The sequence below is a fragment of the Triticum aestivum genome, unplaced genomic scaffold (assembly GCF_018294505.1).
Source record: "Triticum aestivum cultivar Chinese Spring unplaced genomic scaffold, IWGSC CS RefSeq v2.1 scaffold67603, whole genome shotgun sequence".
NCBI classification, from domain to species: domain Eukaryota; kingdom Viridiplantae; phylum Streptophyta; class Magnoliopsida; order Poales; family Poaceae; genus Triticum; species Triticum aestivum.
The window spans coordinates 43455-59719 of NW_025227659.1; the positions used below are offsets into that span (position 1 = coordinate 43455).

Below are 16265 nucleotides of genomic sequence, written 5' to 3' on the forward strand. Positions count from 1 at the left end.
CACATGATCTCTTGCACAAACAAAGCTTGGTTTCAAGAGTTTTATATTTTTTTGAATTTTTTTTTAATTTATACTGCCCTCTAGACTGACTGCTCAAAACATCGGTCTATACCTCAAGGGGGCATTGTACAATATTTTTTTCAAACTATTCTTTCATATCCATGTTTGGCACATGTGGGTCACCATGTACAAGAAAATTTGGGTGATTTGGAGGTGGTGCAAAAAAATCACCTTTGTTCAAAAACTTGCTTAAGTTAAGAACAAATGGTCCCCTTGGAATGCTGTCCTTGGAATGCTGTCATTTCTTTGAACACCTCCAAATCACCTCTATTTTGGCACACATGATCTATTGCACAAACAAATGGTGCCTCCGGAATGCGGTCATTTCTTCGACCACCTCCAAATCACCTCTATTTTGGCACTCATGATATCTTCCACAAACAAAGCTTGGTTTCCAGTGTTTTATATTTTTTTGAATTTTTTTAATTTATACTGCCCTCTAGACTGACTGCTCAAAACATCGGTCTATACTTGTTTATAATGCCCTCTTATTTTTGTTTATAATGCCCTCTTATATTTGTTTATAATGCCCTCTTATATTTTCTTTGAAATTTATAATGGCCTCTTATATTTTCTTTCTATTTTTTGATTTTTTTAAATTTATAATGCCCTCTTATTTTTTTTCATTTTTAGTGCCCTATTATAATTGTTCATTTTTTTAATGCCCTCTTATTTTTTTATTTGTTTTTTATTTATAAAGCTAGGTTTCCAAGATGGCTATGCTGGCCCATGCTTTTCCTTTTGTTTATTTTTTTTCATTTTCCTTTTTTTACATAAAAATTACCTAACCACTCAACAGATAACATAAAAGTTACATGACCCCTCAAATAATAACATACCGAAAATTCAAAAGGTATTTTTTATCAAACACATCTTTTTGAATATTAATATTTTCTTTTCTTATAAATAAGTGACATTTTCATAATTCTAATAAGTAGGGTAATATAACTTTATTAAAAAATAAAGTACATCTTATTTCTAATTCCTTTGTTTTTGCACACACTATTTTTAACTAGCATTACATTACTCTTCTAAATTTACATTTTAATTCCTTCACACTTTGATGATGGAATAGTTGCTCTGTTGTTGCAACATATGTTCAAATGATGGAACATTTGATCTTTCTGCTTATTCAAATTATGCATTGATGGAATGTGTGAGGATGAACAATTATCAGTAACTTTACTAAACCCCGTGTACTATATTTCATGACAGCCAATTTGGAACATTGCCAGATTCAATATTTGGCATGATTGGCACATGGGCACAGCATGTTGCACTTGCCTACAGCATAGACAAGTGTTGCAGCATGTCTGAAGCTAAACTGAAGCGCCATTTGTGATCATTGCACCATCGAAACAACAACTAAACATGAAGGAAGCATTCACCACCAATAAAGTTAAGGCCACATAAATATAGATAGCATTCTATGTTACCCCCACAGGTACTAGCTAGTTCACAACAGATCCAGTTCAGACACACAATACATTACATTATATTAGTAGTTCAGACCCAGATGCAGCTTTCCAAAAGTAAAACATCATCAAATCTACTGATGATGAGTAGGGCTTCCAGCTTCTGATGATCAGCATGATGTAGGACTAGATGTTAGGGTTTCTCAGGAACTTCAGGAGGGCAGAGTGCCGAGCCCTAATCTTGCAGTCATCACCGATGATCGATGTAGCCCGACAATGTTCCATCAGATGCTCCGGTAACCCAGACCTGGGTTTGGGCATGCTGCAGTAGGGGCAGCGGTACTTGTCCATCTTCCAGTTGTAGTACATACCAGATCCTTGGGCCCTGTTCTTCTCCACCACCATCTCTCCAAAGGATTCGACGTTCCCCTCGACCACATCATCTCCAGATTCATACTGCACACATTAATGACTGACATTAATACATTATGCATTGAAATACTATAAACATCTAACACTAACTCAATGCACAAATAACATTTCAACTAGGCCTTACCTCGTACGGCTCATCTTCATCACTATCATATGGGTAGTACCCAGATGAGTCCCACTTCCTCTTCTTGCCAACAAGATCCTCCTTCTGCTATATTGTCAACCAAGCAAATCATTTACAAGGAATTGAATTGCATTTCAAATAATGCCATTACAAACAAGTTCTGAATGAGCACTCATATGTCAGAATGAGTGAAATATGGTGAAGCCTAACTCCTACATCTAGTTAAAATACCCTAATTAGAAAACACTAACTCTAGATCCACTGGATCATCGAATCACAAAGTTTACTTACATATATCATTGGATATAAATGAATCCAGTACAAATAACACTAACTCATACATCTAATAAAAGTATCATAACTCTTACTTCTACTGCATCATTCAGTTACACCATTTAATTACACTTATCTCTGCCTACAAATGAATCCAATACAAAAGAAACCTAACTAAACATCTAATTAAGAAACACTAGCTAGTACATCTACTACATCATTCAATCACATAATCTATATATAACTGTCTATAAATGAATCCAATACAAATAAACCTTAACTAATCAACTAATTAAAAAACCATAACTAGTACATCTACTGGATGTGATTCAATCACAAATTCTACATATTAGTGGCTCTAATTGAATCCAATACAAAAAATCCCCAACTAAACATCTAACTAAAAAACACTAACTACTACATCTACTTGATGTGATTCAGTCACACATTCCACATATCAGAGGCTATGAATGAGTCCAATACAAAAAATAACCTAACTAAACATCTAATTAAAAACCCTAACTACTACATCTACTGGATGTGATTCAATCATAGATTGTACATATCAGTGGCTCTAATTGAATCCAATACAAAAAATCCCCAACTAAACATCTAATTAAAAAACACTAACTACTACATCTACTGGATGTGATTCAGTCACACATTCTACATATCAGAGGCTATAAATGAATCCAATACAAAAAAACATAACTAAACATCTAATTAAAAACCCTAACTACTACATCTACTGGATGTGATTCAATCACAGATTCTACATATCAGTGGCTCTAATTGAATCCAATACAAAAAATCCCCAAGTAAACATCTCATTAAAAAAACCTAACTACTTGATATACTAGATGATTCATTCCCAGAATCCAAACTTAACCTTCACTATAAATCAATCAAACATCCAAGAACCCTAATTATCAGAAGGGGATGCAGCAACTAGCAATAAGAAAAAACCCTCACACCTAAATCTACTGATTAACGGGGGTAACTACCAATGGAGGGGACTGCTGCAAGGATTACCAGCAGGTCCACGTGCTTGCCGCCGGCCTCCGCAGGTCCATCAGAAGGGCCGCTCGACGCCGTCACGCCAAGCTCCGGCACGGCTGAGTCAGCCACGGCGGAATCCGCCACGGCCACCTTCTTCTCCTCCAGATCCGCCGTAGCAGCAACCGATCTAGCACGTGGGGATGCAGCACCTCCTGCTCCCGCACCGCCGATGAGGGTCTGCACGGCATCTGCCACGGTCTCCGCGCCCGTCTTCTGCAGATCTCCGTTCGCGACGGCGGCTTCGCCACGCCCTTGCTCCATCCGAGCGAGAAGCAAGCAGGAGAAGAGAGGGAGGCGGTGGTGGTGAGCGAGCAGGTGGGGTGGCCGGTGGGGAAGACGATGAGGCAGAAGAGAGAGGAGGGAGAGGGAGGCTATTTGGGGGAAATGGGGTGGGCGATGCGGCCGGTGCCCGTTCCTCTCCTCTTATACTAGGGGGCTTTCTTGGAAACTAGCCACGCACACGTCCACGCGCACGACCGCGGGGAAACACAACCGCCAGCGTATAATATACGTACACGCCCATCATACAATAGTACACGGGCCGGTGCGGGCTCATACAGGGCTCTACGACTGGTCTGCGCGCGCTCTACGCCCACCTAAAATGACCATTGTGCCCCTCGTTACGAACAGGCATCGACGCATCTGGACCGTCCTTGTGTTTTTCCCACACGCGTTCAGCCCGGGGGAGCACCGGCGCAGAAACGGTGTACTAATGGTTGAACTGTACAGCTGTGGCTCCTATGCTTACATCTTCGGAAGAGAGCATTGAAACGAAGAGAAAACAACACCTCACGAGAGCTAAGACCTTGTGACCCACCCATCACTGAGTTTTTTTTAACAAGAAAAAGCGTCCACAGCGCCAAATTTCATTCAGCTCAATAATAGTGTACAGCGTGTAGTACAAAACCCTGAAGATTGAGGTTAGAAAGAAGAGAGATTACATGGCGGGACATGCTCCTGTGAGCTGAACTAAAGCAACTAAAGATAGGTTCTGATGCCCGAGTGAGAACCTGATGAGCAACATTATGCGCAATCCCATTGATCTCCCTAGATATGTGGTAGTCCTGCGCATGAAGATCATTTGTTGTTCTGAAGAAATCAGCAAGAGTAGTTCTCATTGTCAACGGAATACAATCATCTGAAATACTTGTGGTCGCAGCCACCTTCGCAAGAGGTAGGCAGTCAGTGAGAAAGGTTGGTTGGTCCACCTGCAAAATATGAGCCACTTTGGCTGCAAGAAGAAGAGCTAGGGCTTCAGTTTGAAGAGGAGATTGTGTGATCGGAGCAGAGGCTTGAATCTGCACTTGACCGTCTTTTTGACCCTGCAAAAAGTTTAGAAAAACTCCAATGCCCGTGGCTGGTGTATCCTGCACTAAAGCAGGAATTTTCAAACATTTGTAGGAGGTGTCAGAGAATATTTTAGCTCCTGTGACAAGTAAATCAGTCCTAAGAGTGCAACCTTGAAGCGGCATCACATTTTTGATCGTTTGAATGTGGTTTTGATCATTAACAGCAGCAGGATCAGAAGAGTTTACCAATGAATTTTTTTGATAAAGCAAGGCAGCAGCAGCAATATGAACTTGATGAGGAAAAGAGCATTTTTCTGGCAAAAAGACAATCGTATCTTGATTTCCATATACACCACATAATATGGTTGCATATGGGTGATGCACATTAAGCAATGCATGAATAATACTTTGTATAGAAATATGATTCTGAGCTAAGATATCAGTTTTAATGTACCAAGGGTGACCAAACCAAGCTGCTCTAGCAAAGTCACACAGAAAAAAGATGAAAATGAAACGCATCACTGAGTGGAATGATTCTACTCTAGACTGTGAAAGAATTCTCTAGACCTCCAGAATACAACCTCGCTGCTTTTATTTTCTGCCAAGGAGCACTACCACATGTCAGGAGGGTGAGCAGGACGGTGGCGGACGGCACCCTGAATCCCTGCATTTTGGGCCGCTAGATTGCTGAATCTGACGGTTGATTTATGTCCACGTACGTAGCTCCATAACTGAGCATATTTGATATCAGCCATCGGATTTAAAAGATCGAACGGTCCAGATGCATCTATATTGGCACACTATATAGAAACTAGTACATGGCACATTCCATGCACGTGTAGATTTAAGGATCATTGTGAAATGTTGTGTGGTGGGAGGGATTGCAGCCTTTTCTATATACAATATACAACCAGATTGTTGAATTTTTTAATTCTTTTTTCAAGTAAAGTCCATGCACGCGCATGCATACAGTGATTACTTTGTCTGATGAGTAGAAGTCTACGCAACAAAAGCATTGGGAAAATAAAGGAAAAACTGGGCCATAATATTTGTAAAATGAATTTATAAGAGAAAGTAGCAAATCAGCCTTTTTGATTCTCGGGCACCCTGGAGAGCAATTTGTTTCTTCAAATATGCTAGTAATATTCCCCTAAAGGTAAATACGCTACTAATACAAAAAATTCATCAGAAAAATCATGCATGCAAATTAAATGGAGGTGTTCTTTAGCATAAAAAAAGTTTCCAAAAAAATATACTGCGATTTGCATGGAGTACAAAAAATGACAAGCATGAGGGGGTCAAAAAAGCTTATCTAAATCCATATAAACATGAACAGTCTTCTTATTTTTGCAGAGGCTGTAATCTTCATAATTATTTTATAAAAAATATCAGTTCGGCAAACATGTAGATCACAGTACATGCGTGAATTTTTAACAAACCAAAAAAATGCGAAAATGTTTACATGGAAAAAATGAAAAAATATTTTTGGCATGCCTGAGAACCTATGTGAGTTTAGGAAGTATATATACGTAGCTATTTAGTCACAACACATACTAAGCTAGTCTACTTGTCATTTCTAATCTGTCCGTTCGGAGGCTGCATGCTGCATGCGTTCTTTTCTTCTCCCTCGTCACGTCGCCTAGTAGTAGTACTTGCCTGGCATAGTAGCTTGCAAGTAGTAATTCACTGTAGGGCAGCACTTGTTTACTCGTGAGCCTACCAGAGATTTCTAGGGAGCGGTGCCCCGGTATGGAAGAATCGCGAGCCTGCATGCACGGTGTCAGTTTGGCAGCACAAGGATGGTCACCCACGGCGAATCCCTGCATGGTGGACCGTTAGATTAGCCCATCCTACGGCTTGTATGCAGCCACGTAGTCCTCTATCCAAAGCAATCGAATGTGAACCGTTGGATTACAAAGATCCAATGGTCCATATACCTTGATATTCGTATACTATATAGGAGTATAGAAAAAAAAAGAAAACACAAGCTTGTACAGCTCCAAATCGAAGCATCCAGCCTACCTCCCGACGGCTCCTTGAAGCGTCTCGGCCATCTCTTCGGACAGAGCTTGGACGACGCGGTTGATCCCAGCGGCTCGTCTCAAGCTTCCTCGAAAGCGTTGGCATTGGCGGGCAAGGTCGTGGTCGTTGTCGTCTCCTTCCCCAGTCCCACCGTCCACATATCCGGTCGGTCCTCAGTCCTCACCCCCAAGGATTGGTAGCGGAGAAGATTCGCGTGGTCGCCCATCCATTCGTTCCTCATCTTCAAGTAATGATGGAACTAGCGGGGAAAATTCATGTGGCCGCCAATCCATTCGCTGACCCCCGGTCGCCTGCACTACACGTCTACACCTAGAGGGTAGACACCAGGCCACACGGCGCCTGACCCTCATGGCGGAGCTCCTTCTTTCTTTCGGCAATCAAACGCGAGCGGGCTAGGGGAGGAAGAAGCCGGGATTGACCCATTGCCTCCGCTGTGGAGAGGCGGAGGTTGGAGAGGTATATTGTCTCGTGCTACTTGTGTTGTGTTAACTTCTGCGTACTTTAGTTAGTTACTTCCTCTGTTCCATAATATAAAAACGTTTTCCAAACTATTTTAGCTTGAAAAACGTTTTATATTATGGAACAGAGGGAGTAGTTATTAAACCGGGACCATGTGGGATGTACTAGATCTAACCTGAAATGGGGATAGAGGGTGCCGTCCTGGTATGGCATCCACTCTTTGGATTTGATATGACCTGTTAAAGATTTGCAGCTGCTGCTGTGAGCTTGTGACATATGTTGGCCAAGGTTTTGGTTACCAGTCGAAATTTCAAGATTTCCCATGGTTACCACGTATTTCCGTGTCCCTCGGTAAATCGTCATACCGAGCAAAAAAAACCATTTTTTTGAAATCTTTGAATTTAAACACTCGATTTACAGTAAGGTATGTAGGGTCTAATTAATGCAATGAAAGTTGGTTATGGCATGTTGGTAGCAACCTAGTTCCTGTTTTGAGAGGTCTCTGGTTTGAATATTCGTTCATTTTCTTATTTGAATTCAAAATTCAACTATAAAATTCGCTCGAAATATTCTCGGTATTTGTCGGTATTTCTCGGTAACCGTGGTAACCACATTTATCAGTCCCCCTCGGTAAAATTACCTCATTCGGTAAGCAAAACCTTGATGTTGGCACATATGGTCGTTTGCTTTGCCCTCTTGATTGATTGCAAACATATGTAGGGCAGGGCAGCAGCTACTTCCTTCAGTACATCTCACATACGCTGTACATATAGCTGCTGCCACTAAAAAAATTACATTCCACAATCTATTGAACGGCAGAAATCTGATTCCTAAACATACTATTGTGAATACTCTGTGGGTGTGGTACCTTAAATTGACATTCTATACGGGGCCATACATTTCAAGCAAGAAAGAAATCAAACATTTTATGATAGATGCCTTTGCCAAGGGGCTTCGTAGAAGAATCACACTCACACCTCTAATCCTGAAGGGCAGGTTTTCTGATATTGTTGTTTATGTCTTTCAGCATCTCCTAATTTTCGATAGTGTTGTGATATTTGCCATGTCGTTATCTATTAGGATATGTACGCAGAGTGATATCTTGTTGACCTTACCTATTATGACTTTATTCTTAAGTCACCAACATCTTCATGCCGCATCTCTCCCCATTATAGATTATTGCCTGTTTTTGATGTCATTGTCTTTGAACTAAATCTTAATTCATTTATATGATTCAACAGTCTTCATTTATGGCTATGTGCATCGCTTGGCAAATGTTCTATAAAGCTGCTGACGGGCTTTCCAGCATCAAGACATGTCACGAATTACTCACCTAGACGGCATCCGTTATGACAGCTTGTTCTTCATGGAGCACCTCAGGTTTGCCAGACAAAGAGGAAATTGAGCGGCTAAAGGATGATCTTTGGAAGCTGGATACAACAATGCCCAAGATGCTTGACCTCATTGATCGGGTCGAGTACCAAAGCCATAAGAAACAAGCGGCTGATCGCCTCCCGCATATCAAGAATGCAGTCTTCGAAGCGGAGGACCTGCTTGATGAGCTTGATTATGATGCACTCGAGTGGAAAATTGAGTGCAGCCAGAATTTGGGGCCAGACAAATTGCATGGCACCTTACTGGAATTCATTGGCAGTGTCAAATCCAATGATTACAGCAGAAAAGTTAGCAGAATACAAAAAAAAACTAGATCATGTCCATAAGCAGTCCATGCAAATGGGCTTGCACCAAGCACCACTGAAGTTTGATAAATCAGTTAGGCCAGAAACAACTTCCTACGTTAAGCATAAGGAAAAAATGGTTGGTCGTGAAAAAGAAACGAAGAAGTTATTGGAAACACTAGGAGTTCGTGCACGTAAGAGAGGAAGGGCTGAAAGCAAAGCAAAAATGACAGAGTTGCATGTATTTTCAATTGTTGGTATGGGAGGTGTCAGAAAGACAACAACGGCCCAAGAAATATGTAAGGATACAAAGGCGACGCAGCACTTTGGCGACAATAATATAATTTGGGCATGTGTTTCAGATGATTTTGACATGAAAAGGTTAACAAAAGAGATTATAGAGCGCCTGGGCGGAGATGCATCATCGAATAATCTGGATGTGCTTATGAGGAACCTAGAAGGCTTTGTCAAGTCCAGAAAGTTCTTACTTGTCCTTGATGACATGTGGGATGACATCTTGAATGATGATGGGGCGCGATGGAAGAGTTTATGTGCATCTTTGGAAAATGGTGCCGAAGGAACTAGGATTTTGGTCACCACTAGATCTCCCGAGGTTGCTAATCTAGTTAGCCCTATGAATAATTATGAGTTAAAAGGCTTACAAGCGAAGGTATTCTGGGATTTCTTCAAATCCTGTGCATTTGGAACCGCAAGTTCTTGCAGAAACCGGGAGTCATTGGAGTGCATTGGTGCAAAAAATGTTCCAAAGTTGAAGGGTTCCCCATTGGCTGCCAAGACTATCGGACGCTTGTTGGGAGTGGAGCTAAGTACAACACACTGGGAAAATATAATGGAAAGTGAACTCTGGCAAATAGAACAAAAGGAGTCTTACATTCTGCCAGCCCTTCGACTGAGCTATATGTGCCTACCACAGAAATTGAAGAGATGCTTCTCAATATGTGCAATGTTTCCCAAGGATCACAAATTTGAGAGGGAATTTCTAGCTGATATATGGATTGCACAAGGATATGTGGCGGAGCCCCACGAAGCATCACTGTGCTTTGATGCCCTTGCTAGACGTTCATTCTTTCAGAAAGCATCGCCATATAGTTCGAAATATGTAATTCATGACCTGATGCATGATACAGCACAACTTGTCTCGAAGGATGAGTGCTTCATTATAAAGCGTGCTAGTGACCTTGGTGAAGTTCCTTCAAATGTCGGTCATCTTTCAATATTCACAAACGGAGATGTTAAGTGTTCTGAATTGGAGAGCATATGCAAGAAGGAAAACTTGAGGTCCTTGGTATGCGATGAATCATATAGCAATGCAAAAGATTTTGAGCTTGTGATAAACTGTTGGTTCAAGGAACTATTAAAACTTACCCGCAAAAAAAAAGGAACTATTAAAACTCCGTGTATTGAGTTTTAAACTTTCCATTTCGCGAAAAAAAAGAAAAGAGTTTCGAACTTTCCAGAGTAGGACAGCTACCTGAGAGCATGGGCAACTCAAAGCATCTGCGTTACCTTTGTTTACTTGGAACTTCTGCTTTCACCACATTTCCTTCATCAGTTTGTCGTCTGCATCATGTCGAAGTTATAGACCGTGGCAGTTCTGTGATTGAAATGTTTCCCCCAGACTTCAGCGATGCCATCAGCTTGCGGAAAATCAAGTCAAAGAATTTTCTTATAACAAGGGCCGCTCTGGCAAACTCTCGCTAAAATGGTGTCCGCAAAGTCCAGAGATGGGGAAGATGATGGAAAACCAGATGGAAATGATACCTCACTGGAATCTCCAACATTTGCTTGTAGAGTATTACGGAGGTGAATCTTGTCCTAGCTGGTTTCAGCCCACCCTTCTTCCAAAGCTACGTTCCCTTGAATTTCTTAGGTGTCACAACTTGAAGAGCATATCATTCTTTGTCCAGTTACATGGATCACATGGCAATAAATCACGGTCAGACAACATTAATCGTCTTGAAGAGTTAGTCATAAAAGATTGTCATCAAATCATTTGGCAAGGCTCGGTCGCCTTACCTACTTCTCTTAAAAAGCTAGACTTTGAGAACTCAGGCTATTCCATGGATCACCTCGTCAACTGCTTCCTTGACCTCACCTCCCTCACTCATTTGATGATAAGTGGCTGTGAATCGTTGACATCTATTCCCCTACATATGTGGATAAGCAACCTTCCATCCCTGGAGGACCTATATATTGGTGGTTGCCGCAACCTTACATCAATAGCCTCTGTAGCAATTAGTGGTGTTAATGAATTCCCATCCCTTGCTAAGATATCGATTTTGGGTTGCAACAAATTATTGAGCTTGGATGAATTCCTGAAGCCAGATTGTGTACCTGCCATGAAGAGCATTTATGTTTTCAGTTGTAGAGAGTTGATGTCACTCTCTGTTGATAAGCTCAACCAGTTGCAGAAGCTCGACATTTCATTTTGTCAGGGCATTGAATCCATCAACCTCGCAAATAGCCAGTTGGGAAGTTGTCCAGTACTGGAGGAAGTTAGCATTTCCTACTGTTCAGGCCTCAAGTCCATTGGTGGTGCAGCAGTTGTTGATAAAATAAAGAAAGTGTACATAAAGGAGTGTCCCGAGCTCAAGGAGATACAACAGCCACTCTGTCGCTGGTATGTGCAATGAAGGGAAATTTAATTACTTTATGCACGTCATTTGTTTTTAGAATTTATCCTTCGATAGCTGCATGTTAATCTCGCTAGCTGCGTCCCTCCTTAAAAACGAAACAGATTAAGAAAATTCAGCTGATTAACCTTTTTCATTTGTCTAGCCTGGTTGGCACTGCTGATAATGAGATCAGGACTTGGCACCGCATAAACGGGGAAGAGGTTCCACCGGGCATAGCGCACAGAGGTGGACGGCGGCGTCTTCGCCGAGGAGAATGACGGCAGCTTGCGTGAGAACATGCTGTTGGAGGAGCCCGAGGATAACAAATTAAGGTCAATTTGATGCTGCAGTGGCTTGATATCGTGTATCAGTAATCATACATAGATAGCAGCAGCACAGTTGCTTGCTATCTGTCAAGGCAGAGTAGAAGTTGAGCCTTGAGTGATGTCAGTTTGTGTGTATCCTGACTTATATTTCTCCACTGAAGCATGTTCTTGGGCGGAGAAAATTCGAATTCCTGTTCCTATAGCCTACGTATTTACCGTATCTTCATGTGCTTGTCAATTTGGCATGGTAATATAATGTGCAACTGAGAACATGACAATCCCAGCCTGTTATTTGTTTGTTTTTTTTTCGAAACGGAGGCAAAAGATTTGCCTCATCGATTAATTAAGAAGAAGAGAATTGCCCAGTTACTTAACGGAAAACCGGACGAAAACCGATACATATAGACCACATGCGGACTACTCGCTAAGAAACAAACTCCATAACCCCACCATCAACCCGACAAATACACATAACATGTAACAACCATGAACCCTCACACTTCTATGCCTCAAAGAAACCTCCGACAAAACAAGTGTTGCATACATGGAACGCCACCAAATCCACGGAGATGGAGGACAATGGGACTGAGTATCCTCCATTAAGTAGCTGTTGACGCCTTATCAATGACACCACTCTTCTTGCCTATGGTCCTGAGAGCCTTCTTCACCTTCTTTATTTTGCCCGTAGAAACCTCCTCCGCTAGGAGGCAAGCAATCGCCTTGCCAGACCCAGGAGAAGCTACCTCCAAGGAGGCGAGCAAGTGGCCAAGTTTTTTCAGAAAGACTACCTCGTCAATACGTGCCAACATAGCATCACGATCAAAGATGGGCGACCGGATGGGCTTCGTCACCTCGGAATTAGGTGCCAAGCACCTACCTCATCACCCGCAGACGCCACCTGTCCAACAACCTCAGGTGAGAGAGCAATAGTAGCATCCAAACCTCCACAGTCCACGAAGTCGAGAGTCTGAATGGGCTCCAATGACGGCGGAGAGGTCGCAATCGACATCACCAAGTTCCCTCCAAGCGGCCCCATCTCCTTAGGAAGCACCATCGAAATAGGCGAAGTAGGCTCCCCACAAACCTTCTGGAGCTAAGGCATAATCTGTAGCACCGGAGCCACGACCTCAAGAACAACTTCACTCCGAGAAGCAATCGGCATGGCAGGCAACGGCAACCGATAGGATGTAGCACGAGGGGAGAGATCTCCATACATGCATGCTTCCCCATCGACAGAACCAACCTGAATCTCGGGCGGCAAGGACACATCGGGCACAACCCCAATTTGAAGCTCAGGCAGCAAAGACACATCCGGCACGACCTCTAGCTTGGCGAGAGCGGCCTCCGCCCTCCCCAAAACACTCCCGGCTCGCACTAGGCAGTCACGAAGCTCAATGCAAAGCAGCTCGGTCTCCTCCGCCAACCCAACTTGCTCAGTCGAGATAGGTTGAAACTGCACATCTATCATGGAGACATCATCGATGGATGCAGGTGGTGGAGCAGGACATTGGAGCGGCGAAGCATGGACATGCTTCTCAGCACGGCAGAAGCGGGCGATGTGGCCGGATCGAAAACAATCCGTGCATCGAATTGGATCCCTACAAGAGTATGCTCGGTGACCTCGACAGAGGCACCGAAAACACCTGTCTCTCAACCACGCCGGAGGGGAACGCTGCACATTGACAGCAAGGCGACGAAAAGCAGCAGGAGCCGAGCGGCGCCCTCTCGAGACGAATTTTTGTCCAAAAAAACCATCTGCTCAATGAAATTGACAAAAAAGACTACCTCTAGATGAAATTGACAGAAGAGACCGCCCCAGCCGTGGCGGCAGGCGCGGCAGCCAACACAGCAGCACCTGCCGCCAAACATCCAGGCGGCAGCCCGCGCGCCACAGGAAACCAGCGGCTGAACGGAACGGCCGCATGTGTGTGCTACCTGCCGCCTAGTGGTATGGCGGCAGGACTGTTGCATTTCGTCCTTGTTTCGTCCATTGCGTTTCGTGTGCGTTTCGTGTTTTTTAATACCACAGATTCGTATGTCCCTTGCATTTCGTCAGACAGTCACACAGTAATCAGTAATGAAGCCAGACGGTCTGACTTATTAAGCGTTTAGCAAGGTATTTTTTAATTTCGGTATAAGAGCATCTATAGACTCAAATCCGTCCTTTCAAATGCCCGCGGACGCGACCGGGCACGCCCGCTGGCAGCCAGCATCCGCACGGACCCTCATAATTTCTTCCGGGCATCCACATATCTTAAATCCGGACTCTCAAATCCAACAAATACATGCACGTCGATCATGCAACACAATGTCGTAAATAGCAATTGTTGGTACCAAGCATAGATAGCGTTTACATAAAATTTATTTTAAGTGTGAAGCTCAAGCATTATCTTCTTGGTTGCCATTGTGTGTCCACATGTGCCTCACATGATCATTGAGTAGTTGCGTGTGCACCTGCTGATCTCGAAGATTCTGATGCATCCACAGAAAGTTCATCAGCTGAGCCGCACCACGGTGGCGTCTGGACCGGCGACGACGTTCCCCATGGCAAGGACGGGAGGGCTCTTCCGGAGCTGGCGGCGGAGAGCCTGGAAAGGGCTGCGGAGCGGGCACGGAGGCAGCGCGCTAGACGTACGGCGTGGAGGAGGAAGAAGAGAGGAGATAGCAAATGGATCCGGCTGGTCTTCGGGTGATTTGGGGTAATTTGGGGTTGGATCAGGCTGTCAGGTCCGACGTGGCGGGCGTGCCCGGACGCCCCCATATCCGTCCCATATTTGGACTGGATATTGGGGTGCCGGTCAGCCCGGGCGTTTGAGGACCGTTTGAGAGACCCGTCTGGATCAAAAAGTCGTGGCCGAACAGTAACCGGGCGGCCTATCCGGACGTATAAGGCGAGTTTGAGAGGTTCGACTGTAGATGCTCTAAACGTCTAGTAAATATGGGCGACTACGTGTACCTATGGCTCATAACAACTCAGCCACACGGTAATGCAGCTACCCCACCCACCGGTAGTTGGCTATATCAGACGGTCTGACCCCGCGATAACAGGGTCATGCGCACAAGTCCGGTTCATCCAGCTGACTGGCGCTTTCTGGTTGGACACGTTTGACGGCTGTCACACGGGCGGCGGTCGTCGTCGTCGGTCAAAGATGCCTTTGCGGGCGGCGCGGCTGTGTGCAACTGAGATGCCTGTCGATCCGGGGCGAAGAGGGGTCAGACGATGAAATAATTTTTTTGGGGGTCAGTGGATGAAATAAGGACCTCCAGAGATCATTTAATAAAAATAATAATACAAGAATGACTAAATTCAGACGGATGTGCATAGGAATCAACAACATGAGCCAGACGGATCTGTGGCTTTAGAAAACGAAACACAGCAGACAAAACACAGACGAGACGCAACACAGATGAAACGCAACGCAAACGAAACGCAGGGCAGGAACAGTCCTGTCGCCATGCCACTAGGCGGCAGGTACCACATGCACGCGCCCGTTCCGTTGCGGCGCTGGTTTTCTGTGGCGCTCGGGCTGCCGCCTGACTTTCTGGCGGCAAGGCCTGCCGCCTGCATGCGTGGCGGCAGGTGCCACGCATTGGCTGCCGCGCCTGCCGCCACGGCTGGGGTGGTCTCTTCTGTCAATTTCATCTAAAGATAGTCTTTTTTATCAATTTCGTTGAGCAGATGGTCCTTTTGGATAAAAATTCTCTCGAGACGAGCTGCCAACCTCCCAAAGCATTCCCGCATGGAGCCATAGGAACTGTTGACGCCGCCACTCGGTCGAAACATTCTCGCCAATTTCCCCAGCCCGGACGCACCGGAGGCGCCTACACGACGAGCCCTTCGCCTGCAACAGTGGCGAGAAAGCTGAAGCAGTAGGCACAGCGTCCAGAGAAGCCGGAACCGGTCGAGAGACGGGATCCAGATCCGCCTGATCTGGATCGAGCGGTGGGGGACAGATGGGGTGTGACGCCCGGATAATTAAGCTACAGTAATCCCACGCTAATGATGCTCTGTCACCACGATCACGGTTGTTAACCTCGCGATGATTCGAAACCATTTCAAAATTCAAATTCAAATTAATGTCAACATTAAAAGTTTTCAAAAGTTAAATAAAAATGTTCGGGAGGTGCCATAATTTGCATATGTAAATATGGTGCAATAAACACATTTTTATAAAATGCCTAGATATTCTATAGTGGATAGAAATAATAAAACAATTAAATAAAAAGAAAAGCAGAACCTAACTAAACAAAAAAAAAACAAAAGCCTGCCCCCTTCCCCCCATTAGGCCTCGGCCCAGCTGGCCATCGGGCCAACCAGGCCGGCCGACCCGCGCCTACTAACCGGCCAGCCCACCCCCACTCACCTTATCCCCCACCTACCGAAACCCTAACCGCACCCCCTCACTCCCCCCTCACATCTCTCTCCCCCTGCTCGATCCAGATCGGATCGGGGGACCGAACCAGACGATC

At 44.3% G+C, this 16265-nt stretch overlaps 1 pseudogene; it reads left to right on the forward strand.

Annotated features, from left to right (window-relative positions):
- The first annotated feature begins 8503 nt into the window (after positions 1–8503).
- LOC123172796 (putative disease resistance protein RGA3) lies at positions 8504–11487 on the forward strand (annotated as a pseudogene).
- Positions 11488–16265: the final 4778 nt, after the last annotated feature.